Below are 27920 nucleotides of genomic sequence, written 5' to 3' on the forward strand. Positions count from 1 at the left end.
TTAAAATGCACTCAGACCTATGACTGGAAATGCTTTCAGCAGAAAATTAGGTCACCTTTTTAATTTCTCCATTCATTTTCATTTCTCCACATGACTGCCCAGTCAGAAGCAAGACAGAAACAGGGTGGCCGTGGCACGTTGCTGCAGATGCCGCTTCACCAACCTGTGACCTGGCTTCCGCTCTACACAGGTGGGATATGCAGGTGCTCTGCCTTGACCCATGCCATAAAACGTCACCTTTTTGTCCCCTCTTCCCATGTTCCCTGCACCTACCTTTCACAGTGACTGGACCCGAAATTCTCACTATTACTCATTGCTTGATTTAGATAACAAAGGCAAGAGCTTTTGCCCAGAATATTATTTTCAAAATGTATTTATTATCTGGGAAGAAAAGACAAGCCTTGGGAAATCTCTTCCTGTCTTTCCCTCCTTTTATTCTTTTCTCCCTTCCTCTCTTTCATTCTCTCTCAAAAGGGTTTATTAGGTGCCTATTATCTGCAGGTGATTACCAGAAACACAAGGATGAATGAAGCTTGATCACTGTCCTCTAGGAGCTGACAGGTTATTAGATGGGGATAGGCATGTAAACAAATGCATGAGCTAAAGAGACAAAGGTGTGTACAGGGCACACGTGGAAAAATCCTACCCGAGGGAGAGCTGGAAAGGCTTTTTCGGGGGTGGGGGATGGGAGGTGAGGTAGAGATGCTTCTTGGGCAAACTCTTGGGAAGAAATTAATGAGATTGTGGGATTAGTGAAAGGAAGGGAAGAGGGACACTGTGAGTAAAGACTGAAGGCACAAAATAATCTTGTATGCTTGATAAATTGCAAGTAGTTGAGAATGGCTGGAGCTTTGGCCGGGAGAGCAGTCTAGGGAGAAATACATCAGAGGTAGGCAGGAGTGAGAATCGAATGAAGTTTGACTTTATTTTACAGGCCAGTAGGAGCCACTTAAGGGTTTTCAGGAGGGAAGACAGAGAATTAGAATTGCCGTTCGGGAAGATCTTTTTTTTTTTTTTTTTTTTTTTGGCAACGAAGAGCATGTACTGAGGAAGTACGAGACACGGAGTAATTAGAAGTTAGTGAGAGAGCGTGACTGTACAGAATAGCTATTGTTTTTTTGTCTAGCATCTGTTCCTTTGGAAGAGAGTCACCTGTCTCTCATTGCCTGGCCCACTCACACAAGGGTGGACAAATGACCCAAACTCAACCCTTTACAGTACCCATCCCTGGTTCAGGTGGGCACATAATCCAAGCAGTATTCATCAAGCTTCTCTACTGAAAATTCATATATGCACGCCCAGACATAGAATTTCTTCTTCTTCTTCCTCTTCTTCTTCCTCTTCCGCTTCCTCCCCTTCCCCTTCCCCTTCCCCATCCCCTTCTCCTTCTCCTTCTTCTTCTCCTTCTCCTCCTTCTCCTTCTTCTTCTTCTTCATAAAAGGATGTAGCTTTGCAGCTTCCAGAGGCCATCTTTCCTGGTACATGGAGAACACCTGATCATTAAGCCAATACTTACAGGAAAATGAACAAGAAGAAGGGGAAACAGAGCTGTATTAATATTGCTTGAGCCTCTAACAGTCTAGAGCCTACATCCCCCTGTGTCTGAAACCAGTTTACCAATGGACTTTAGAGTTATACACGCCAATAAGTTTATTTTTGCTTGAGCAAGCTTGAGTTAGTTTTTAGTCACTTGGGACTGAATGATTCCTGATTATGAAACCAGGTAAAAATGACGACAACCTGAACCAAGGTTGTAGGGGATGGAGAGGATGGTTTAGGCAAAGTTGAGGAAACCACCCAGGAATTGGAGAGAGAGAGGCTATGGAGTGGAAGGGGAAAAAATCAACCAAAATTATGCCCAGATCCTTTGTTTCAGTGAATAACAATGCCACCTTATAAGATGTTGAATATAAGAAGAGAAACAATTATTTTGGGAAAGAGATACAGGTTTTAATTTATTGGGTTTTATATATTTGAGGGATGTCCAGTTGAAATTTTCAAGTAAACAATTAGGATTTTCTATAACCCACTCCCTGAAATACGTGCAACTTATGGAACCACATGATGGTAAGCATCTTGAAAGTCTTCCAATCATATTACTCACTTGATACTTTAATTCCTTCTGTTGAACATTTATTAAGTGCCTGCTGGAATCATGTACAGCGCTAGGAGGAAAGTCAATATGTTTTCGCAGCCTGAGTTCTCCTGAGGTTCACAGTCTAGCTGGGGAGACAGACATGACACCTCCATGGGCTGAGTGAGAAGAGCTACTAGTGGCACCTACAAAGTACTGAAGGCACGCAGAGGTTGAACCTTCCAGCTGTGGGCCAACAACTCCTGATCAAAAAGGTTGTGCAGTTTCTGGTTTGGTAAGTAGATTGGACAATATATCTTCTTCTGGAGTAGGCTTGATTTCCTTTGGGGTAACTAGATTTATAGGCAGTTTTATTGTATGTTGAGTCAATTCTGTCTCCCACTGGCTTCACATAACATGGTTTTTGGTGGTTTTTAAAGTAGGTTTTATCAGTATATAAAGTTATCTTATCAACTTTGTATTTGTCTTTTGTTTAGCCATTAAGTAGTCATCCTCATGTGAACAGGGACCTTGTCTGTTGTAGCCATCATTTATCCCCAGCACCAAAATTAGTGACTGAAACAAAGTAGGCACTCACTAAACATTTGCTGGTGAATAGCTTCTAGTGTCTAGTCCATCATCATCTCAGTAGATCTTTTGGGAAGGCATTAGTTTGTCTGTGACCCGACTAATGTGCAGTGTCTACTGGAGAATACAACACTCTGAGATCACTAGAAACATCACAAAATATAAAGAAGTGGTTGCCAATTTGCTCTGGTTTCATATATCTATATTATGCAGTCCAAGATTGCACTGGTCTTTTGGGGAGCTATGTCACATTGTCACCCTCTATCGGTCATCTCAAACCATTAAGTTTTTTTTCATGAAACAGTTGCTAACACCATAGCTTCCTATTCTGGAAGAGGATTCTTCTTCTGTTGCTGGATTCTTACATTTTTTTATCTTGAATTTAGAATACCACATACATCTCTGAGAAATTTAGCCTAAAAAATGCCTGCCTGGCTTTTGCTTGTGATTCTGTTATCCAGTCTTTAGTTCTTCCTGCTTTCTAGCATTGGCATAATTAAAGAGCCTGTAGCCTCCCAAAGGTCAGGCTTCCTGCGTTGCCTGTGCTCCCAGCACATGGACTGTCATCAAGAGCATCCTCAGTTGGATGTTTATTGGGCAAATTTCTAAAGGCATGCCTTTTATATTTCTTTCAAGTTATTAATTAAAATGTGAAAAAAGAACAGAATGGTTTAGCTTTCTACTGGAAACATCCCTCTTTTGGTATCTATCTATCTATCCCAAATCCAGCACATTTGGATTCAGTTCATTTTTTTCTCCTTCATCTTTCAGGAAATTTTGCTGTCATCTAGATACACTGCATTTATACTACAGTACCAATTTCAATGAAAGAAATGAGTTTAGACTGACATAACCTAATATTAAGAAACCCATACAGGCTCCAGGTGATCACCAGTTACTCTTCCATGGCCCCCAAACCCACCACTTACAGGCAGATGTTACATGATCTCCCTGGTGGACACTCTGGTAGGGAAAGAATTTGTAGGAATCAATTGTGAAATTGCATTGACCTTTCTTTCACATTGCCACAGCAGTCAAGGATGTGTGTGGGGAAGTTGAAATAAAGAAGCAGCTACAGAAAAAAAAGAAAGAAAACAAAAACCTTAGAGGATGTATTTTTAAAGGATGTAATTTATGTGTCTATTTTGGGGGTACATAAATTCTCATCTTGTTTAGAAAAGCATCACATATCCAGTGCATATCCAAAATATGCACATTGATTATTTATAATGGGCAATGTTCAAGATGGAGCCTTCCTCCCCTCTTTAAGCCAAAGGGTGATTTGGGCCAAGAGGGTGCTGAGTGGAGGAAGCAGGAAGTCGGGGTGGGAGTTCTCTATGCTCCATAACCCCTTTGAGAGCCCCATCGAGTTAAGAGAGCATTGGTTACATCAGCACTGCTTTTTTCTCTATTTATGTCACGGGTAGTGATTCTGGAACACTGTGAAGGGCCTTCCTTAGATTTCAATGCCCTTTTAAAACCAAAGAGCAGGTGGCAATGGACCAAGCCAATAGCCACTTTCAATACAAAACAGCATGGTCCTTTGGTCTTGAGTGCCTTCAGCCAGAATCCATCAGCATAAAGAGCCACATTTCCATGAAATGTAAAGGATATTTAATAGCAATGAATGTATTTCCTACATGATTTATGGCTGCCTCTTTTCTATGGATTTTGGCAAGAAGATGGGAATTCAGACGTGGCTATGTATGGGGCAATTCAACAGGCTTGGAACATCATTTTGTTGAAGTTAATTTGAGAAGGCTGTCACTTTCCTCAAATCTGTGGCAGTTAGGATGTTTGTTATTACATCTCTGCTCTCCATACTCTGTAATCTATAATAAATTTGATTAAAGTGCAGATACCTCATGGAGATGTTATTTTTGCTCATAAAGAGTCTCTCTGACACTCTTAAATGGCTTTAAAAATGAACCTAAAATGTCATTTTGGGGATTTGTAAGGCATTAGAGAGTTGCATCCATCTCTTTCTCCTTCCCTTCTTTCTTTCTCTTTAGAAGTGCTTAGAAAAGCATAGCATCTTGGGGCCAGAATATCATTATAAAGCAAATTACTGCTAAAATGACCTAAATGCCAACCTCACAGTCTTAAGGAGTCCTTTCCTTACACTGTGTGTTGAACTGATTGCTTGAAAATAACTAAATCATCCGGGAGCTTTCAATCATGTAATGCTTCATAGTTCTTCTGGGGACAGAGACTGAATGTGGCTACTTTGCAGAGCATGATGTTTAATGATGCCAAGTGTCTTGGTGAGTACTGTTTAATGAATAATAATAATAAATAATAATAATACCCCACAAGCATTCGCTGACTGATGCATTTAAGGACTCTGAAGAAACTCCTGATGCATCAATTTCACCGCTTCTCTATTTCTCCACCAGATGGCAGAAGAAGGGCCAGGATATTGACCCTGAAATATTTTTTTGATTCTTAGATATTAAATATGAGATGGTATCAAAGATTGGAAGTGAACATTTAAATATATTCCCATAAATTTATGTTTATTATAAAATCATAAAGCCATTTATGATTTATCATTTATTATTTCATTATAAAATATATTTCCTACATAGAAATATCTTGAAATAAATAAAGCGTGTGGAAAACTTTGATACTGTGTCAAAGGTTAAAAGTTAAGCCAGGCATTTTAGACAAGGGGATGTATTAATACTTTCTCTGATATCCTTACGAAATGGGCAGTGGGACAGGGAACCACTTAGTGAAAGTTTTTTTACCCATCCTCCTTTTGCACCTGGAAATGTAAATAAGAAAGGTGTATGGATATAAAAGATGGTGTTTTATCCAATGCTGCAATGGCTCTGGGCCTTATAAGAATTGCATTCCCTGCCAGGCACAGTGGCTCACGCCTGTAATCCCAGCACTTTGGGAGGCCAAGGCAGGCGGATCATGAGGTCAGGAGTTCAAGACCAACTTGGCCAATGTGGTGAAACCTCATCTCCACTAAAAATACAAAAATTAGCTGGGCATGGTGGCCAGTGCCTGTAATCCTGGCTACCTGGGAGGCTGAGGCAGGAGAATCATTTGAACCTGGGAGGCAGAGGTTGCAGTGAGCTGAGATCGCGCCACTGCACACCAACCTAGGTGACAGGGTGAGCCTCTGTCTCAGAAAACAAACAAACAAAAAAAACAGAATTGCATTCTGTACTCCTATCCAGTGTTATTTTGAGGATAAACTCTTAAAATTTATCTCACAGGGTAAAGTGTGTAAGAAAATTAAAAGGGGTAGTCAGGGACCTGAGGGCCATCAGCCAACACAAAGAAGAGTCTGAATTCTTAGAGCTGGTGAATGTTTAACATCTTGGCATTGTTAAGGGTTGCCCAAGTTTATTTAGTAAGTTCTTAAATAAATGGAGAAGAGTGTTTTATTACTCTCATATAAATGGATTTAAAAGAGAGATCTAAAAAAGACAGTTTGTTTCAGCCAGAAAACAACTTCATTCATATTCTCATTGGCATGTCTCTCATCCATATCTAAAAACCAAAGCACTTCTCATGGATTTACATAGTCTGTCTTTTGAGATAAATGGTCATTAGACGACAATTTAGAGAGAAAAGGAGTGAGGTGAAAGAGATTGTTTTGAGAATATCCTTTTTAGGCAATAACATGCATACTAGGAATGAAAAATTAATTTTAAGACAGTGGTTTTAAGATTTCTTAATCCATATTTGAGTAGTATATTTTAGGAAGTATATACACACTTATGATATTTTACTGCACAGCCTCTGGGTTTTCTGAGGCCCTGGCTTAACCCTTTTCTAGTTGCCATGGCTACGAGGACACAAATACAACATCCATACCATGAGCTGGATCTATGAGGAAGAATTTCCAACTGTATACATAGTATGTGTATTTGACCCAAGCTTTTCAGAAAGAATTTGACACAATTTTAAATGTAGTAAATTGTCTGTGTGAGTCATACAATGGAAATAGCGTATGCAGCTAGGAAAATGTAGTCTCATAAATGAACCAAGGGGAAAATAACATTGGAACCCCGTTCTCTCTAAAACCTCCATCTTGCCTTCCCTCATCTCTCTTCCTGATGTAAAGAATGTCATAGAAAACTTGAAGAAAATCATTCTAAGCTTTTATTTTTTTTCTTTTTAAAGTTCAAGCCTAAAATAAATGATTTATTTTCAAGCAAATCATAAATCTGTAATCTGAGATACTGGTCTTGCAAAAACACTTCAACGCTTCCAATTACTGGCTGTAAACTGCTTTTCTAAAAACCCTCCTAAATGTTCACTCTGCATTCTGAAAGAAGAGCACAGACTGAAATTTCATTGCCATTTGCTCTGATTCCTAACTAAGGTGCTCCTCACACAGAATCTCCAGGAAGCAGAGATGGATGCGTAGATTCTACAATGGAGAGAGGACCGGTCCATTCCCAAAGTTCCATCCTGGACATTGAATAGCATCTTGGGAGGAACCAAAATGGGATCCCACTCTGGGTAAGACATGATAACACCAGCAGTGAGATTCCTGTGGATAGGGGAGTTTTCTTGGGCAGGGGTGAAGAGACGCAGAAGAAAAGCAGGGAAGTGTGAATGCTAGGGATACAAAGAGAAGCCCCGGCAGGGAGCCTCACACAGATGCTTAATAAATGCTTTTTGATTTGACTGAATGATCAAAGTGTGGTGTTAGCGTCAAGCAGTCTTAGCACCATCGCATATGAATGCCTTTGGCAATCCACATGTCGGTTTATCTGGGGGCGGGGGTCAGGCTGTCGGAAGGGATGCTGTGCCCTTGCTTGATGTGAGTGGGCAGCCAGGGCCAGCCGTGGGAAGGGATTGAATCGTGGCGTCCTGTTCTTGCAACAGCCACATTCCTCATCGGAAGCTTGTACTGAGTGTTTGTCCTGCAAGCAGGAGCAGTCTGGGTGCATTTTTGAGATTCTGTGGGAGTTGCTGCAACTCAGACCCTCGGTTTTCTGATGTCCAAAAGAAGGGAGATAGTAAACAAGTAATAAGTAATAGTATTTGTTTATGTACATAACTTAACTCATAAAATTGTGCGATGATTAAAAAAAAAAGCTTTAAACAGCAGATATAAAAAGATAAGTTCCTTTTCATCAGAGGGTCCTGCTAGAATCTTTTCAGGAGGTAGGAGGCGGCATAGCTGAGTGGAAAGAATGTTGACCTGATGGGCCAGAGAAACAAATTCATTTCCCAGTTGAGCATAAACAGTTGTGAGACCTTGAGCCTCTCAGCCTTTCTGGGTTCCAGCTTTCTTATCTGCAAATTTAAGGTGCTGGTCTAGAAGATCTTCCACTTCATGTTTTATTATCCTACAGAGAATTAAGAAAGGAATTGAGAGCCTAGTTTCCCTGGGGAGGTCAGTTTTACTTCTGAGGCCCTCAGATAGCCCTCTAGACGTCTGGCTAAAGGACAGAGGCATTTACATTCACATTTTCAGGTTGTATTTGGGAAATCGGAGTAAGGAACAATACATTTCACATGCCCAGAAGCACAACCCCAGGTTAAGGAGAGGAAGGCACTGCCTTACAGCAAACATCCACCTTATCTTGACCCCTAACCTGTCCTGGCCACATACCCCTGTCTAGATGAGCCACTCGGGATAGCCAGTGACCAAATAGCATGTGCAAAAGGAGTGGGGACTGGTGGGTAGTGGGGAGGAGAAAGAGAGAAAAGACTTTTCTGGACCCGTGGTAAATATGATTTCCTTGGTACTGAATGGAAAAGAATAAGCATTGCTTTTGATTACTCAAGTCCAACTTTCAAGAGTTTCAACAACTTCAGTGGGAAAAAGTATGCACATGTGTGTATGTATGTAATGTATGTATATATGTGTGTATATGCATATACATGCACAGACATATGTATACACAACACATAAATACATATGTGTGCAAAGCATATATGTATACACATACACCTGTATGTTTATAAATTTATATTAGAAATCTTAGGAATGGCCTTATCTTCTCACCAGTGGTCTCTTCTCTCTGTTTCTACATCTTATTCTCTCCCCATAAGGCATATACCCAGTGAAATTCAGACCGAAATGTACAGAACTCTCTTCTAGATATTCTTCTTGGTGCAAACACTCCCTCGGTCCATATCCCTGTCCTTGTGCCCCCACCATCATAAAAAACAGGGACAGAACTTGAGAATTCTAACAGTTTGGGAAACTGTAAATGCCCACCCTTTCTGCATTTGCCACTGTTTCCATGACAAATTTTTTTCTCAGGAGAAAAGAACATTTCTAAAAGATCAAAATTAAATCACTTTGCAGACTCAAAAAAGGATGGTGGCTCTGGGAAAGTATTAACATGAAATAACACTATTTGTATCTAAAATCATTTATACTATTCATAAAATTCTCCCAGCATTTCAAATTTGCTAAGTTTAAAGTTCAGTCTTCTTCTTGTGTGTTTCTTTCTGTTGGCACAGAATACAAAAGGGAGAATAGCTTTTGAACTCTTCGGTGATGTAACAAAATCTGATTTTATTGATGAGGATCATTGCTGAGTGAGGTATTTTGTGCTGAAAAAGTAATTGCTAGTTTGACATAGAGAAGCCATATCTATATCTACACAAATGCATATATAGAATGAGTAATATACAGATGTGTGTATTTATGTATATCTGTGTGGATAGATAGATTGATAGATGGATAGACTAATCCCCATTCAGACGAAAGTCCTCTTTGCCTTCCCTATATTATTCTTCAGTTATGTACACAAGGATTTCACTATCATCAATCTACTTGCCAATTATTTCTATGTTTTATCATCAGTTTTGGTTTTCCTCCTAGAAACTGTTGTTAAATGATATGTGATGGATGCTATATAAGCAGATATTACTTATCAGCCTGGAGAGACAGGATTGGATATTTTTAGGAGATCTCATTAAGAATACATAGGCCACCACCACCATCAAACACACACACACACACACAATATATATACCACTTTAACAGCAACAACAAAAATAACTCCCCTTTCCCAAGTCCTCATCTTGTATCTCTCTGCCTGACCTTCCACTGAAACAATAAGATAATATTCTTATGGAATGGGATTCCCACTTGTGGTAATACCTTTATAGAGGGCATGAACAACTGTGAATGAGTTCATCACAGTTTCTGGACTCTGACAGAGAGGGACCAATAACGTGCTACTGTCAACCAAAAAGTATCTGAGACAGGTCTAAATCAATTCAGAAGTTTACTTTGCCAAGGTTAAGGACAGGACCAGGAGAAAAGAACACGGAACCACAGAAACAGTCTATGATCTGTGCCTTTTTCCAGAGATGATTTTAAGGGTTTCAATATTTAAAGGAGGAAAGTGGGCAGGAGTGGAAAGAGGAAGGGGATGGATGGTCACATTGCTGAATCCACATGTTGCAAGAGATAAAAAGCAAGTAGGAGAATAGGCAATTAATATTTGTTTCACATTCAGTAAATTGAGATAAGGCGAACATGGAGTAGCTACCCGTGGAGATGTTTAACCTTTTATCTGTAGCTGTCTGCTTAGGAACAAAAGGAAAGGCAGTTTCTTGCATGACTCAGCTTTCAGCTTAATTTTTTTCTTTTTGGCATGGTGAAAGTGTTTACTTTCCTTTCACACTATGAACCACTAAGTATCTGAAAGGAAAGGGGCAGGGATCCCAGCTACTCGAGAGGCTGAGGCACGAGAATCACTTGAACCTGGGAGGCAGAGATTGCAGTGACCCGAGATCACACCATTGCACTCCAGCCTGGGTGACAGAGTAAGACTTGGTCTCAAAAAGAAAAACAAAAAGAAATGGGTGGGGATAGGTGAGGAGAAAAAACAATGCTTGTGTGGGGAGAGCAGTGAAGTAAGAAAAGAGAAAGAGTTAAAGGAAAACTTCATATTATCTAATGGAGTCTAACAGAAATTGAATTCAAACCTTGGCTCTTTCGTTTAGTGTTTGTTTTGTATACTTGAACCAGTTGCCTAATCTCTATGATCCTTAGGTATTTATCTGTAAAAATAAAAATAAATTACAGGCTCATGCCTGTAATCCCAGCACTTTGGGAGGTCAAGGTGGGCGGATCACCTGAGGTCAGGAATTCAAGACCAGCCTGGCCAACATAGTGAAACCCTATCTTTACTGAAAATACAAAAATTAGCTGGGCATGGTGGCACACGCCTGTCATCCCAGCTACTCATGAGGCTGAGGCAGGAGAATCGCTTGAACCCGGGAGGTGGAGGTTACAGTGAGCCAAGATTGTGCCACTGCACTCCAGCCTGGGTGACAGAGAGAGACTCCGTCTCAAAAAACAATTATAAAAATAATAAAAATATCTATATTACTGGATGGTTTTAAGGATTATGTGAAACTATATAATAAATATAAAACATATAGTACAACTCCTTTCAAAATAATTATAACTTTCATCAATTTATAATTTCCCAAGGATAATCACTATGCCCATATAACTATGGAAAAATTTTTGAAACATTTCTGGTTTGAGGGATGATAATTAAATGAATTTTATTCTAAGAAAATAATTAAACATCTGAAGGGAAACTACCTACAAAACAATGCTTAACATAAATAACCAACAATGAAGAAATAAAAAATAAATTACAGCAGATTTGTGTTACAATGGACACACTTCAGAGAGATACACTATGCAAACAGTAACTAGAAGAAAGCTGAAATTATTGCCTTAATATCAGACAAAATAGATTTTCAGACAAAAAAATATTACTAGAGACAAAGAGACATTTAATAACAATAAAGGGATCAATACATCAAGAAGATGAAACAATTATAAATGTATAATTTATAATACATAATTTATACAAAGCCCCAAAGTGCATGAAACAAAAACTGACAGAATTGGTAGTAGAAACAGTTGGAGTTATAGTTGGCATTATAGTTTGGAATTATAGTTGGAGATTTACATACTCCTCTCTCATTAACTGATAAAACAACTAGAAAGATTTAAACAACAGTATCAATCAACTTGATCTAATTGACATATACAAGGTGCTCCACCACCAACAGCAGAATGCATATTCTTTTCAAGTACACATGGAAAAATTTCCAATATAGGTTTTATGCTAGGCCATAAAGCAAGTAATAATAAATTCAAGAGATCATTAAAATTTTAAAATTAAAAGATAATTAACTATGATTAAGTGGGATTCATTCCAGAGATGCAAGAATAGTTTAATATATGAGAAATCAATAAATGCAATGCATCACATTAACAGAAAGAAAGACAAAAACCATATAATCATTTTAACGGAAACAGAATTCCGTTGACAGAATTTAACATTCCTTCATGATAAAAACTCTCAACAAATTAAGGATAGAAGATATGTACCCCAACACCATAAAGACCTATTCAGGATGAGCCTGGAGTATCTTATAGTGCAAGAAAGTAAGGAAGTGTCCAAAATACAAAAGCAAACATAAAGCAAACAAAACCCCACAGTAAGGAAGGTATTATAAAGGAATACAGGAGCTAACTGAAGGCTCCCAATGGCCAAAGCTGGAAAATTTTGAGCAAAAAATTAAATAAAGTAGCATGGGATTATAATTCAACATATAAAATAAATGTCCATGAGTCCATAATGATATAAATAAAGAAATAAATGGGGTAAAAGGGACAAATCTCCCATGCAGAACAATTCCAAGTAATTCATGTGGATACGCCACCTTCAAAGAGATGAGATGGTGTGGTCTGCACACAGTCACTTCCTTCAGAAGAGCACAGTGTGAAAACAGGGAATAAAAGAATATCTTTCCATTGGAGAAACCTGCTGGACACCACCTCAGCCAGGTGATCAAAAACAACAACAGTGGTAAGTCATGTTCATCGAATGTATCCTTGACATGAGGAAAATGGTACTTTACCTCTGTGTTCTTCCTCTCCCAAACCTGTAACTCCAGATTAATCATGAGGAAGACAATTCCCAATGAAGGGACATTCAAAAAAATGCCTCAAAATTGTCAAGGTCATCAGAAATGAAAGACGTGAGAAACTGTCGCAGCCTAAGAAGACACAACTACTAAATATCATGTGGCATCCTGGATGAGATCCTGGAACAGAAAAAGGATGTTAGGTGAAATCTAAGGAAATCTTAGATTTCCTTAGTATGAACTGAAATTAATAATAATGTGTCAACATTGGTGAATTAATTGCAGCAAATGTGCCGTGATGTAAGATGCTAATAACAAAGGAGACAGAGCATGGAGCATAAGAACTGTCTTTGCAAGTTTTCTGTAAATCTAAGACTATACTAAAAAGTCAAGTTTATTTTTTAAAAAGTACTTCTGTTTCCTGTAATAATGTAAGACAGATTAGGGGAGAGCCATATAACAAAGTCTAGAATCAATTGAAGTGGCATCATAAAGCTAAATTCCAGAAAAATGTGTACCATCTGGCTTCGTGGAACCCAAATGTGCTGGCTTAGTGCTAAAGTGGCAGCCAGGAAGGGTTTAAATGGTGTTATCATTAATACATATTTGGCAGCAGGAATTTCCATTATTAGCAGCTGAAAAAACATGCCGTGGAACACTTGAACAGAACTGTACAGGAAAATACAAACTCTCCCACTTTGCTCTCTTTATGCAGCTGACATCTCCTGAGAAACAAAGAGCCGAGTTTTTCTTTTCAGAGCCTGCAAGATTTATTTCTTTTAGAAAAATCTACCTTTAATTACTGTAGAATGCTCCCTAATGCTCAAAGACTCCTGAGCTCATTGGATGCCTCAGGACTAAGAACTGGGCTTTGTTATTATTATTTAGAAAACAAACAGGTTCAGAGAGGGTCAGTAATTTGCTCTGAATCCACATCTGGTAAGTTGTGGAATTGGAACTTGAACCTAGGTCTTTCAAATAAAAACTGAATGTCCTTTATACAACTAAAAATTATTTGATACATTTTTTGTCCTGTTGTTTGGGCACATGTTAGCGGACATCAGACATCCAAAACAAAAACGTCACCTTCTGATGAGTGAAGGCAGCAAGATGGGCTTTGGCCTTCCCAATGGGTGTCGACACTAACCAGAAAATTCTCCTGAGCAACACTGAGCCTCGGTTCTATCATTTATCTTCTTCTTTCAGTTTGTCCCTCAAATGCTTTCACCATCTCTGTTTCTTGTATTAATCTGATCATTTTTGTCTTTGATTTCTGCACAGCTGGTGAAGTCACTCTTCACCTTATTTGGTTCTCCTTCCACACTGCATTTCAGCTTTAATCACCTCTCTCATCTGCCTGACGCTGAGACCCTAGTCCCTGTTCCTGTTTGCCGTGGTCTTGACCACATGACAAAGAGTATTAGACTATCAGAGAAGACCCAAATGCTATTTTGATTCGAAAATCTGCACTATTTTCAAAGGTTCACTGGGAAACTGGAGTACTTGATAATTCAGAGTTATTAAGAATATCTAATTCTGCCTAATCTCTCTTATGTGGGAGATACGGTTTAATATGTATCACTTCTAATGAAAGGAGATGAGGAATTGGGTCATTCCTTTCAATTTCACAGTAATATTTCACTGACCTCTAAAAATACCTCCTATTAAAATGTATAGAAACCAATTCTTGGGCAGAACTCAGACTTGAATAGAAGCAGAGAATAATACTGCACATTAGAAGAAGAAATGTCTCTTCTGAATAGGACCTTAGGTTTTAACAATCCAACCAACTCAGAAACAACGGGACACTTTGAGATATACTTAGATCTCTGTCAGCGAGTTTTCCAAAAGAAGTCAGGGCCACCCTTACTGGGGATGTTGTCAAAGAGATTCATATTTTACACATTGGGGTGAAGGGCCTGGGGAAATGTTGATCACTTCATGCAAATTCGTGAAGCGTTCCATATTTTAAAAAAAAAAAGAAAGAAATTACTTTTTTAAACCTACATATAAAATGAGATTTTATATTGAGTCACTCTAGCCTATTAAAACTCATCTCAATTTTTGTTACCAGAGTGCTATTTTCATCGTGCAACACTTTGCAAATTCTCATTGCCCTCTGCTAATAATTCTGAATTTGAATCTATATCCTCTTAGAGAGAGTGAGATCTTTGCACTTCTAAAGGTTGCAGAGCCAGTGGCTTTGTCTCCATGTGACTGTGCACTGAAGGGTAATGTTCTCATGCCTCAAGGGGCAGCCAGATAGCCTGGGGAAGAGCAATGGAATGGAGCATGCTGAGAGAGCCAAGGCCTGGAATTAGGGAGTAGGGAGAAATGTTGGCTACAGGCCCTGGGAAGTATAGTCTAGCAGATAGAATGCTATATCCAAGGGTAGGGAAATAGATACGGGGGAAGGGGGTTGGAGGTGGAGAGAATGTGTTGGAAGCAAAGATCTCAAAGCAATGTAGTAGGAAAATTATGAAAGACAACCAGAGAAAAGCAATGAAGACTGAAGGATAGAATAATAGTCATTTCATGAAAGGGCTGTATATGTAAAGCAACCCCCAAAATGCAGAAGGAACTTGATAACCAAAGAAGGAGGCACACAAGTCCTGCTTGCATTATAGAGAGATTTTATTGGGGAACTTACAGACAGAAGCATGGTTTTAGGTAGATGCAAGCCAGGTAAACCTCCTTACCATCACCCCCAGACCCAGGGATTATATACCATAGGAAAAGGGTACACATACTTCAGAGGGAATGGGAAGGACTTTGATCTAAGGGTAGGATTTATGGGAAGTATGAGTTTATGAAGGTTGATTTGATCTAAGGACAGGATTTATGGTAACTATGTGCTCTTACACAAGAAGCAAAGATAAACTGGAAATCTCAGAGTCAATCCTGGAAAGGGGGTTAATCAGAAGTCAATATGGCGGATTCGCTTCCAAGATGGAGTCACTTTAACCTTCACATCAGGAGTCTGGGAAGACAGAAAATAAGCACGTAGAAGAGTTTCACCGTCTATGTTGGGCTTAAAAAAATAAGACTGTGGTCCCAGATTAGTCCTTGTGGCCAAAGAACAAAGAAGTGGGCAGGCAAGAATGAGGCAAGAGTCAATATAAGAGACAATGCCAAGGCCAGGCGCAGTGGCTCACACCTGTAATCCCAGCACTTTGGAAGACCGAGGCAGGCAGATCACCTGAAGTCAGGAGTTCGAGACCAGCTTGGCCAATGCAGTGAAACCCCTTCTGTACTAAAAATACAAAAATTAGCTGGGCATGGTGGCGCATGCCTGTAATCCCAGCTACTCAGGAGCTGAGGCAGGAGAATTGCTTGAACCCAGGAGGCAGAGGTTGCAGTGAGCCAAGATCGGGCCAGTGCATTCCTGCCTGGGCGACAGAGCAAGACTCTGTCAAAAAAAAAAGAGAGAGAGAGAGAGAGAGAGAGACAATGCCAATGGCCAGAGAGCAAAACAGGGGTTATCAGGGACTAGGGGTAAGGAGTGGGAAAATGAGGAGTTGTTTAATGGGTTCAGAGCTCAAGTATGGGATGATGAATAGCTTCTAGGGATGGATGGGAGTGATGATTGCACAGCAGTGTAAATGTACTTAGTGCCACTCTACTACACACTTAAAAATGGTCAAAATGGTAAATTTTAGCTTATGTATATTTAATACAAAAAAATTTTAATGAATTTTTTTAAAAAGAGAGACAGTGGCAGCATCAGATTTCCATCACAGAAACTCAGGTACTAGCAACAACGGAGAAGCCCAATTCTCAGAACTGGCATGTGAGGTGGAGACTAGATCTTGGGTGACAGAAGGGCCTGTGTGCAATGCGGAGCTCAAGGTCAGAACGGACCAGAGGTACATCTGACTGTGTGCAGTGATTTAGGGCATGTGCTGGAACACTTGACTGCTGCTTAAACCCGGGAAATGGCTGAGTCTGAAAGTGGACTTAAGTAGCCTCAGCTATGGACGTCAAGGAAGTCTAAAAAGGCTGGGTATTGGGCAAGACTAATACATGTTGGTTCTTTGTAATCTCATTTTCCTCACCCAGGACTCATGTTGAGGAGGACAACAAAAGAAATCAGCCCTGAGACAAACCAGCTCCCACTGAAGGAAATAATTTGACCATGAACAGAGTGGAAACAGGATATAGAGCTCCCAATATTTTAGGCCAACTCACTAACTAGTAGACAATTCTTCCTTTTAAAGAATTCTATGCCTTTTCACTAATGAATTAATGTCCCTATGGAGCCACAAAGGATGAGAATTTAGCCCAAATGTATACTTAAATTGGATCGCCTTGTAAGAATGCTTTAAAAAATAAAATGCAGCCACCTGTGACGTATTAAGACTGTTAATGTACTCATTGACATAAATACCTGAAGTGTTTTTATAACAGCTGGAACATGGCTCAAAGATCTTTTGTATTTGATTTTTAATGTACTTCCAAAGTGGACTTCATAAAATTGCAACCACTACCACCAGTGGGGTTTCGTTTAACTCCTTGAGTCCTCATCTTCCACTGCTATTGATGCCAGTGATTACCATTACTGCTCACTCTAAATGTCTTGAAGATAAAAATCAAACTCCAAATACATTAGCAATTGAGAGACAAGACTTAAAAGACAGGCAATCAAGACCTACATGTCCCTGGCCACAACAACTCTCACAAAATGACATTTTCTTGGCTCCCCCTCACTTCCTCTGTAGAATCCACAGTCCCTTCAAATTCTTCCCATATGGGTCTTAGCAAGGCCTAAATTCCTCCCATATGGCACCACTGAAGGGTTCGGGCAATAAACCTCCTCAACTGTGACTGGACCCCAGACTGTCCAGGCTACTGTGGGGCTGCATCCATCTCATCTCTGCCAGAGGTGACAGCTTGGCCTCTACTTCCCACTAGACAAGTTGTTAACTGTTGATGTCCACGCCAAAGCTGATGGTGACTGAGGCAGAAGGAACTGGTGTCTGAGCCACAACAGCCGGTTATGACAGACCCTGTACCACTCCTAGGGCCACCCTTCCATTTCATCTCCACCCCATCGTCCTTGAGTTTGGTTCAATCATTTGTCTGTTCGTTCAGTCAACAAATGTTTATTAAACATCTATTATGTGCTGAGCACCAAAATAGGCTGATGAAGTAGAGGCTATGTGCAAAAGAAGCATGATGGAGCTTACATTCCCGTGTGCAGACCAACAGTAACAGGTGAACAAATTAATAAATGCATAACTACTTATGCAAAGTGCTAAGAAAGTAATAGTCAAGGTGCTGTGATCAGGAATAAGAGCTGATGGAGTGGTCAAGAGTGGGCCTCCTTCAGGAAATGACATTTAAATTAAGACCCAAAGGGTGAGAAGGAAACAACCATTTAAAGAGCCGGGGAAAGAGTTTCGCAGGCAAAGGGAGTATAAGGAAGAAAAACACATGGGCCATTCAAAGACCTAAAATAAATCTGCAGTGGGTGTAGCTAGAGTCAAGTGAGAGAGACGCAGAATGGTAGGAGGCTGGGTTGAGCAGCAAGGTGGGGCAGGCTATGTTTGACTTCTGTAGGTTGAACCTGAGAAGCCATTAAATAGAAGGGGAATGGATAGTTTTCTTCACATTTTGTAAAAAAATGTAAAGCTCATCTTGACTGCTATGTGGAGAGTAGATTGGAAGATACCAAGAAGGGAAATAGGAAAGTTATTTGTAATCATTCAGGTGAGAAATGATGATGGCTTAAAGTAGGACAGCAGCAGTGAAGAAGAACATAAGTAAATGGGAGATGCATTTTGAAATAGGAAGGATTTGCTGATAGATTCAGTATATAGGTGCAGTAAGGGAGAAGAATCAGATGACTACCAAGTTTCTGGCTTGAGCAATTGGATGGATGATGATGCATTTACTGAGATCAGGAAGATAAAAAACAGACTGCGGCAAGGAAATCAAAAGTCTGCAACGTATTAGGTTTGTTATGCTTATAAGATACTGCAGTGAAGCACTGAGTAGGCATTTGCATATACTCATTCGTTAACATATATTTTTGAGTCTCTACTATGTGTAGGAACTGAGCCTAATTCTAGGGGTATAGCAGTAAACATAACAAAGATGATCTTTGACCTTAGGAAGTTTACAAACAAGCAGGTAGGGCAAACATTGGACAAGTAACTAAGCATGATATAGGTACCAGTGCAGAAATTGGAGCCAGGGGGTGGGCAAGGGGGGAAGAACAAGGAGGCTGACAATCTGGGTGGCTAGCAGAGGTTTCCTAAGGAAGTTTCCTAAGACACTTAGCTCTGATATATGAACAAAATTAGCTCAGTAAAGAGGTGGAGGCAGAGTTTCAGGCAGAACATGTGCAGAGCATGTGTAGAGGCCTGGAGGCAGGAGAGATTAGGTTTTTCCAGGAACGAGTCTTATAGAACTAATTCTTTCCCAGAATGTTCTCAGTCCTCATGAAATTCCCGTTAGCAGGCTAGTTCCACTCATCCTCCAGACATGCTGGAGTGGCCAGAGGGTCAACGCAGCCTGCACTCCAGCCAGGACTCCTGCTATACTGTGTCTAAAAGATCTAAGTTCATTCTTTCAATTAGCAATTCCTTGAGCACCTGACTATGGATCACAGAGGTCTAGATCAGCAATCCCCAACCTTTTTGACAGCAGGGATCTGTTTCATGGAAGACAATTTTTCCATGGATTGGGAGGGGGAGGGAGAGATGGTTTGGGGATGAAACTGTTTCACCTCAGATCATCAGTCACTAGATTCTCATAAGGAGCAGGCAACCTAGATCCCTCTCATGCACGGTTCACGATAGGGTTTGTGCTCCTATGAGAATCTAAGGCTGCTGCTGGTCTGACAGGAGGCAGAACTCTGGCAGTGATGCTCGCTTGCCCACTGCTCACCTCCTGCTGTGCAGCCTGGTTCCTAACAGGCCACGAGCTGGTACCAGTCTGCAGGCCTGGGGGTTGGGGACCCCTGCTCTAGATAAACTTCTTGCCTCTCAGAAAGAACTTGTCACTTAGTGGAGAATGAAGAGTGTTATACTAAAGGTATGTCTAAAGAACCATGGGGAGATTGAAGAAGGAGTGACCGGCTCTCCCTGGAGCCACAGAGGAGACATCACAGAAAAGGAGGGAGAAAGGAAGAAATGGCAACACTGACATTGGTTGAGCACTTGGGATTGATATGTGCATTTGGGAAATGGCAAGCCATTTGGGAGAATGAACCATTCTTAGAACTCAGTTTGCCCAATGAATATAATTTCCTCTCTTAGATACATGATCTTCTCCCTTAGCACTGAGAAGATTTCTCTGCATTTGGTAATAGCTATGATTTTGCAACTGGCAGGTTTTTTCAAGGAAAGACCCTAGTATGGAAGGCTTATGAAATAATCCAATGCTTGTGGTCCTATGAGTAAAGGAGGGAGAAACCCCCAGGAGTCAAGCTGAAGGCCACAAATCTTTATTTCCACCTGCCAAGTTTCCATCACTTTTGCAGGTAGTCCTGAGACAACTAGGATGGAAACCCTCTCCTTACCAGTAAAGACAAGCCATCCACTTAGCGGTCCTTCTGTTCCATCCTCCAGAAAGACATGAGGCCTTTGGTAGCTCTCCATACTCCCTACTCCCCCACTCCCAATACCAATATTGGAGAATCTGCCATTTGGAAACTCTCAAGCACAGCCTTCCTTCAGGACTGGCTGAAAAAAATCATTTTGCTTTTGGCATTTTTAATTAAAGTGGCATTGCATAAAAACAGATGAAAACATGTCAATAACTCAAAGTTATTAGAAAATGGAGATGAGAAGAGAGAGAAAAAAGGTGAGAGTGGGAAGAATCCTAGAAAGGAAATGAATCTATGTGAGAAACTATTTCCCAATGAACTCCCATGCTAATCACAGCCTTCAGACGTCAGTAGCAGAGGCTACAGCCGAGTGATAATTAGAAACCAAGCAATCTTTCTGAAAGAAGTACAAGATGGAACATTATTAGGTAAAGTGGTTTTTTCTTTCTTTTTTTTTTGTTTTTTTTTTTACACCCAAGAAGTGTGCCGTTGTTCCTTAATAGCTTTGAAAAGCAAGAACATTAAACACAAAGGCAGCGTGTCAGGAGTAGCAGAAAACTCCAGGATGGGCTTTTTCTTGTCGCTCCTGGGAAGAGTCAAGTCATTTAGTCTATACAATTAAAACACCCCAGTGTTGCCAGGGGTGGGGGACAAAGGGAGATGGAAGAACAGGGAAAGCACAGGGACTATTTAGGGCAGTGAAACTATCATGTATGAAACTATAATGGTGGATGCACGACACTGTGCATTTTTCAAAATCCCCAGGATGTAAACTCAATGTGTGAACCCTAATATAAACTATGAACTTTATTTAATAATAATGTTATTTAATAATATTAGTTCATCACTTAAAACAAATATACCAGACTACTGCAACATGTTAATAACAGGGGACACTAGGGGAAGGAGACGGAGTATACGGGAATTCTCTGCGCTTTCTATTCAATTTTTCTGCAAATCTAAACCTCCTGTAAGAAATCAAGTCTATTAATTAAGAACAATTTAAAACACTTTAAAGTGAATTGCTCAACTTGATCTCTTCCTTCATTTCATATTAGACTTGATAAAATATGTAGATATCATTTAAAGCCATTGTCTGAATGAGATCATCAAGGGAGTGAATCTGTATAAAGAGGAGTTTGAGGACTTGCCCCAATGCACTCCCATATTCAGAAATCAGAAAAAAAGAGGATCCTCAGAGGAGACTGAGTAGAAGCAGCCTGTGAAATCTGAGACAATGTGGGTAATTTTGTGTCCCTGTCGTCAACTAAAGGCTTGTCAGAGTGGGGAATCTGTATCAAATACTACTCAATGAGTTAAGGATGTAGAGTTGACTGCTGGATTTGATACCTTTGATATGAACAATTTTAGAGGAGTAGTGGGCACAGTATCCCAACTGGAGAAGATTTAAGAGAAATTAGTGGAGACAGAGTAGGGAAAACAAGCCTAGAAATCTCAAGTTTCTTTATAAAGGGAAATGGAGGGATGGTGAGAAAGTTGCTGTTTCGGCAGCCTTCATAATTAGAAAAGGAAGGGGCAAGGAAGTTAAGAGGGAGACTGAGGCCGGGTGCAGTGGCTCGCGCCTGTAATCCCAGCACTTTGTGAGGCCGAGGTGGGAGGATCACGAGGCCAGGAGATCGAGACCATCCTGACTAATACGGTGAAACCCCATCTCTACTAAAAACACAAAAAATTAGCCGGGCGTGGTGGCAGGCGCCTGTAGTCCCAGCTACTCGGGAGGCTGAGGCAGGAGAATGGCGTGAACCCGGGAGGCGGCGCTTGCAGTGAGTCGAGATCGCGCCACTGCACCCCAGCCCACGCGACAGAGCGAGATTCCGTCTCAAAAAACAAACAAAAAAAAGAGGGAGACTGAATGATTTTAATTGTGGGCTGTGGATTCTAAACCAGTAAGGAGCTAAGTTGAGGACATGAAGAAGAGGATGAGGTAGGCTCAATAAAGTAAAAGGCTCTTATTTCTGAATAACCATTAAAATTGTGGTACAAGAAATAGCATGCTGATCAGTGTCAAGGTCATTGTGCCACAATTAATTTTTGTGCTTCTAAGCACTGATGACAAAGGACCAAGGCTACAATGAAGTCTCGTTGTATTCAAATGATAAATGGAATACAAATCATAATTACAAAGACTACCCAGTTTGATTTCCTTCTTTCTCAACCTCGTAGTTTTTAATTGTTTCATTTCCTCATGAGAAATTTCTAACAGCTCTTGGTATAATTATTATGAGTTATTTTAATGAAATCATTATCACACTCTTTTCTGGTTTCACATGACTCTTCTAATATAAAAATTGAAAGTTCATTCTGAAAAAAATGACGCCAATTGTCCTCCACGTAAATTATTACACACCAATAAATAACCAAATATGTATTATTATTCTGGAGGTTTTGAGGAGGAAGTGACAGAAATACCAATTACTTATTAAGAATTTATTCATGCCTGCCATTTTGCTAGGAAATTGCTCATCTGTGCAACAGCTTCACAAGGTGGGTATTATTATTCTTCTTATTTTACAAGTGAAGAAGGAAAGACTTAGGCTGTATAACTAAGAACACATAGCTAAGAAGTGACAAAATCTGGGAAATAGAACTCCAGACACAACGATGCCAAGATTCCTTCTCATTCCTTGACTGTCTCTCAGGATTTCTTCCGTGCACTTTCTGGTATCACCTGCTTTGTGAACTGCAGCACCACTCCCTGGTGGTTTTCCATTTTTGTTGTGGGAGCACAAGTTAATAGTTTGCTGTAGGTTGACAAACCAATTAAGACCACAGAGGTTGTGTTTGTTAATTTCTTCCGTCATTCACTCATTTACATAACTACCCTTAGTATAAATTGGGCACGGATTATCACTTTTCTGTGAATGCTACCATGCAGTACTGATTCTCACCATGACTGATCCAGTGCTGATTTTTCAATAGTTGAGGAAAAGGGGCTACTCAGTTCTGCCACTTTATTTTCAAAACCTCAGCAGACACAGAATGATTATTATCACCTGATTTTCAGTCAACATCTCATTTTACAAAGTTACACTGATCGTAGTGCTACTTGATAAACAGTCATATTTTTAGAAAGAAAAAGATATTTTCTAAAAATAGATGAGTTGTTAATGGTTCTCTTTCTCCTACAGACACCCACGCCAACATCGAAGAGCTTTTTTTTCCAGTACCTTTCCCTTTGGTTTCAACTAAGAACTTCCTGGTAATATGATCTCTTGGTTTGTTTCTTTCCTCCTACCGCTTGTTTTCTAGAGTGACCACGTTGTAGTCATCTATTAAAAATGTGGTTGCCAAGTAATAGGCATCCTAACTTCAGATTGTTATTTGACATGGAAGAAATATAAGATCTTTTGATGTTTAAATAAAATTTTAATCAAAATTATATGTAGAATTATAAGAAATTTAAAAGCACAGTTAATCCACATTTTTAAGAATGAGAGAGTAGCTTATATCAAATCAGCTCTTCCTTTATTAACATCGATGAAACCTGGACAAATAGTAAAATGCAGCGGTTTGAAGGCATTAGACAATAATCAAGGCAGAAAGGAGTTAGGAGATAAATATCCTGGAAGGAAAGGAAATGCAATGAAACAAATTAATGTTATTTGTTGCTCCTCCTCTTGAGACATTGCGCTATTGCGAAACTGTGCAGGGTTAGAAGGCAAACAGAAAGATGCACAGAAAGATTAAAAAGCCTAGCAAAGTTTTGTTCATGTCACGGTGCTAGGAGATAAAAATTGGAGTTCAAAGCCCAACCAAAGATGAGAGGCAGTGGTAAACATTCTGCTATTGAGTTGAGACCCATAAAGAACTGCACACTGAGAGTAAAGGCAGACTGGAAGTAGACAAGTCCTCACAAAACCAGAAACTCAGCCTCAATTTCTCCCAATTCCCCTTTGAACCAAGGTTACATACTTCTCTAATTACTTCCAAGAAGAAAAATAAATCTTTTGTGCAAGAAGATGTATCACCAGAGCCACTACAGTTTTTCGTAGGTAATAGGAATTATTCAATTGAAAATGACTGAGCATGCCTGGACATAGGACCAAACAATTGAATATCAAGAGATAAAGAGCAAATAGTAGAAATGGATCCACAGGTATCTCAGATATTGGAGTTATCAGAAAGAGATTTCAACTCTACTGTCATCAGTATTTTTGAGACAATTGATGACAAGAGTGTAAGGGTATATAAAATAAGAAAGAGCTAACATTTGTGATTGGCCTTCTAGAAGTAAAGGAGCAAGAAAATGGGACAGGAGCAATATTTGAAGAGATAACAACTGAGAATTTCCAAAGTCCAATGAAACATATCAGCCCACACATTCAAAAAGCTCTAAGAAACTCAACAAAGGTTAAATACAAAGAAAACTACTCCAGTCACAAGGTATTCAAACTGCTGAACGCTAAAAGCAAAGCAATTTATTTATTTATTTATTATTATTATTATTTTTGAGACAAAGTTTTGCTCTTGTCACCCAGGCTGGAGTGCAATGTTGTGATCTCGGCTAACTGCAACCTCCATCTCCCAGGTTCAGGTGATTCTCCTGCCTCAGCCTCCCAAGTAGCTGGGATTACAGGCACCCACCACCATGCCCAGCTAATTTTTGTATTTTTAGTAGAGATGGGATTTCACCATGTTGCCCAGGTTGGTCTCAAACTCCTGATGTCAGGAGATCCACCCACCTCAGCCTCCCAAAGTGCTGGGATTACAGGCATAAGACACCACACCCAGCCAAACAAAGCAATTTAAAAGCAGCTAAAAGAAAAAGACTTATTACTTTAAAAGTAACAATGATAAATTGGCTGATGCTCAACATTAATAATGGCAGTCAGAAGACAATGGGATAGGATCTGTAAACTACTGAAATAAAATAACTGCCAACATAGAATTCTATACTGAGTGAAAATAGTCTTCAAAAATCAAGGGGGAAAAAATGTTTGCATATTAACAAAAAATTAGCACAAATATACAATAATAAATATTTAAAATAATTATTCAGGAAGTTGAAGAATTATTTTAAATGGAATCACAGAAATGCACAAAGGTGGAAAGAGCACAAGAAAGGGTAAACATGTCAGTAAATATATTGACTGCATGAACAATAAGGTAACAATATAAATATATTTATATTATTATAAATAAACATTGTATTTATATGTTATAGGGTTTAAAATATATGGCAAAAATAGCACAAAAGGCAGTAAGTAAAAAATTGCGTTAAAATATCCAAAGTCCTTTCATTGTCTGGGAGGTGTTAAAAATATTAATTTATTATGGGCCATAATAAGTCTAGTGTGCATACTATAATATCTAAATTAATCACTAAAATTATAATTAATATGCTAATAAAAGAAAATAATAGAAAATACTTGATTACTCCAAAAAAAGTAAGAAATGAGAAGAAAAGGAATGATGGTTAATAAAAACGGTATGATAATAGAAGAAGCAGAATAAACATTTTAAGAATGCCACACAAAGGCACATCATAATTAAATTTCAGAACATCAATGATAAAAAGAAAATCTTAAAAACAGCAAGAGGGAAAAGATAAATATACAGAGTATCAAATATAAGAGTTATGAAAGACTTCTTTTCAGAAGCTATGCAAGCCAGTAGACCATGGAGTGAAGCGCCAAAAGAAGGAAAAAAATCTAACTAGAATTCCATATCCAGTAAAAGTATATTTGAAAAACTAAGTAAAAAATAAGGACCTTTTTAAAAGAAAAAAGTTGACAGAATTCACTGCCAACAGAACTGCAATGCAAGAAATAAAATCAGAAAGAAAGAGTATTATTTGAAAATTTGGGTCTACACTAAAGAATGAAGAGTATCAGCAATGGTTGATATGTGGGTAAATATACAACTCTTGTCACCGGGTGCAGTGGCTCACGCCTGTAATCCCAGCACTTTGGGAGGCCAAGACAGGTGGATCACCTGAGATCAGGAGCTCGAGACCAGCCTGACCAACATGGCGAAACCCCATCTCTACCAAAAATACAAAATTAGCTGGGCATGGTGGCACGCGCCTGTAATCCCAGCTACTCGGGAGGCTGAGGCAGAATTGCTTGAACCCAGGAGGTGGAGGTTGCAGTGAGCCGAGATAGTGACACTGCACTCCAGCCTGGGCAACAAGAGCAAAACTCTGTCTCAAAAAAAAACAAAAAACAAAACAAAACAAAAAACTTTTTTCATGTGTAGTCTGCTTAAAAGATAATTAACTTTTTAAAACAAAAATAATATTAATGTATTGTGGCGTTTATAACATGTAGAAGAAAAATCCATCACAGCAATAACACAAAAGACAGAATGGGGAAGTACACTGTCGTAAGGTTTTTATACTGCATGTCAGGTAGTATTTGATTATTCAAAGGTAGAAAGTGATAATTCAGAAATGAGTATTACAACTTCTAGAAAAACTGCTAAAACAATTAAAAAGAGGCATAGTTAATAAGACCATAGTGGAGATGACATGGAATCATAAAAAGTATTCACTCCAAAAGATGTCAGGAAAAGAATAAAAGAAAAAAAAAATTTTAAAAATAAAACTTTTAGCTATCAAGATGGTAGATTTCAACCCAACTATATAAAAATTATATTAAATTTAAGTTGTTTAAACACTCCAATTAAAATGTAGAAATTTTTAGATTGAACAAAAAAGCAAAGTCCAATTATATTAACATCAGACAAAATATATTTGAAGAATATTACTATAATGATTAACAAATTGCTTGACAGGACATAATTATATATGTTTATGCCTCTATAATAGAGCTTCAAAACGCATAAAGATAAAGCTGGTATAACTCAAAAGAGAAATACACATATCCACAATTAGAGTTGGAGATTTCAACACATTTCTATCACTAATTGATAGAAAAAAAATAGAAAGCAGCAGGGGGGAAAAGATATATATATATATACACACATACATATATACAGAGTAGCAAATATAAGAGTTACAGAAGACTTATTTTCAGAAGTTATGCAAGCCAGTAGACAGTGGAGAGTTGGAGATCTTCCATCCAACAACAGCAGAATATACATTCTTTTCAAATGCACACAGGATAATCATTAAGGCCACATTGAATGCCATAAAACAAATCTCAATTTTGTAAAACTGTTGAAATCATACAAAGTATTTTCTCTGGCCACAACAGAATTAAAGTAGAAATCAATAACAGAAAGGTATGTGGAAGTTCCCCTAAAAAATGGAAGATTATACTAATAATTGGTTGAAATCATGAACAAAGTCTTATAGCATTGGCCAGAGAATCTTTCATCTTTTCTTAAAAATGAATAAATCAAGTTAGAAAATATTGAAGCAACCTACCTGTGGACACATGTAAACTTCCAGTGTATATAATATGTTAAAAGAATTGTGAAGTTTGAGGTAGATGAGGAAAATATGAAAAGAGAACTTTATTTAAAGTGTTATCTCCCAGAGCTAAACACAGGCCTTCCGCTGTTGGATAAAGAGCTTCTCTGGGCAAGAAGATGACAGTTCTGGAATATAAAGATGCTCTCTACTTTTGAGGTACCCACTGTCTTCTAATATTAACTATTAAGTATAAATTGGTCTTCTTTTTAGGGTTAAACTCTAGCCACATTTGCCTCCTTGCTGTTACTCAAACAAGCTACATATATTCTTGCCTAAGGCCTTTGCATCAGCTGTTCTCTCTGTTGCCTTGTCTTCCCCCATAAATTGGCGTGGCTCACTCCCTTGCTGTCTACAGGTACTTGCACAAACTTCATCTTCTCAATGAAGTCTTCCCTGACTATAATCTATCATCT

At 39.0% G+C, this 27920-nt stretch overlaps 1 long non-coding RNA gene across 6 annotated transcripts in view; it reads left to right on the forward strand.

The window, feature by feature from the left end:
* Nucleotides 1-27920, forward strand: part of LOC104004372 (uncharacterized) — a 32506-nt gene that overhangs the window by 2180 nt on the left and 2406 nt on the right. The window contains exons 2-5 of one of the 6 annotated variants that reach the window (XR_008538792.2): nt 103-190; nt 2142-2369; nt 7023-7147; nt 23258-23380. This is a non-coding gene — a long non-coding RNA (uncharacterized LOC104004372). The other 5 variants (XR_677309.4, XR_008538793.2, XR_008538791.2 and 2 more) reach the window with 5 other exon arrangements.

Source organism: Pan troglodytes, chromosome 14, assembly GCF_028858775.2.
Source record: "Pan troglodytes isolate AG18354 chromosome 14, NHGRI_mPanTro3-v2.0_pri, whole genome shotgun sequence".
NCBI classification, from domain to species: domain Eukaryota; kingdom Metazoa; phylum Chordata; class Mammalia; order Primates; family Hominidae; genus Pan; species Pan troglodytes.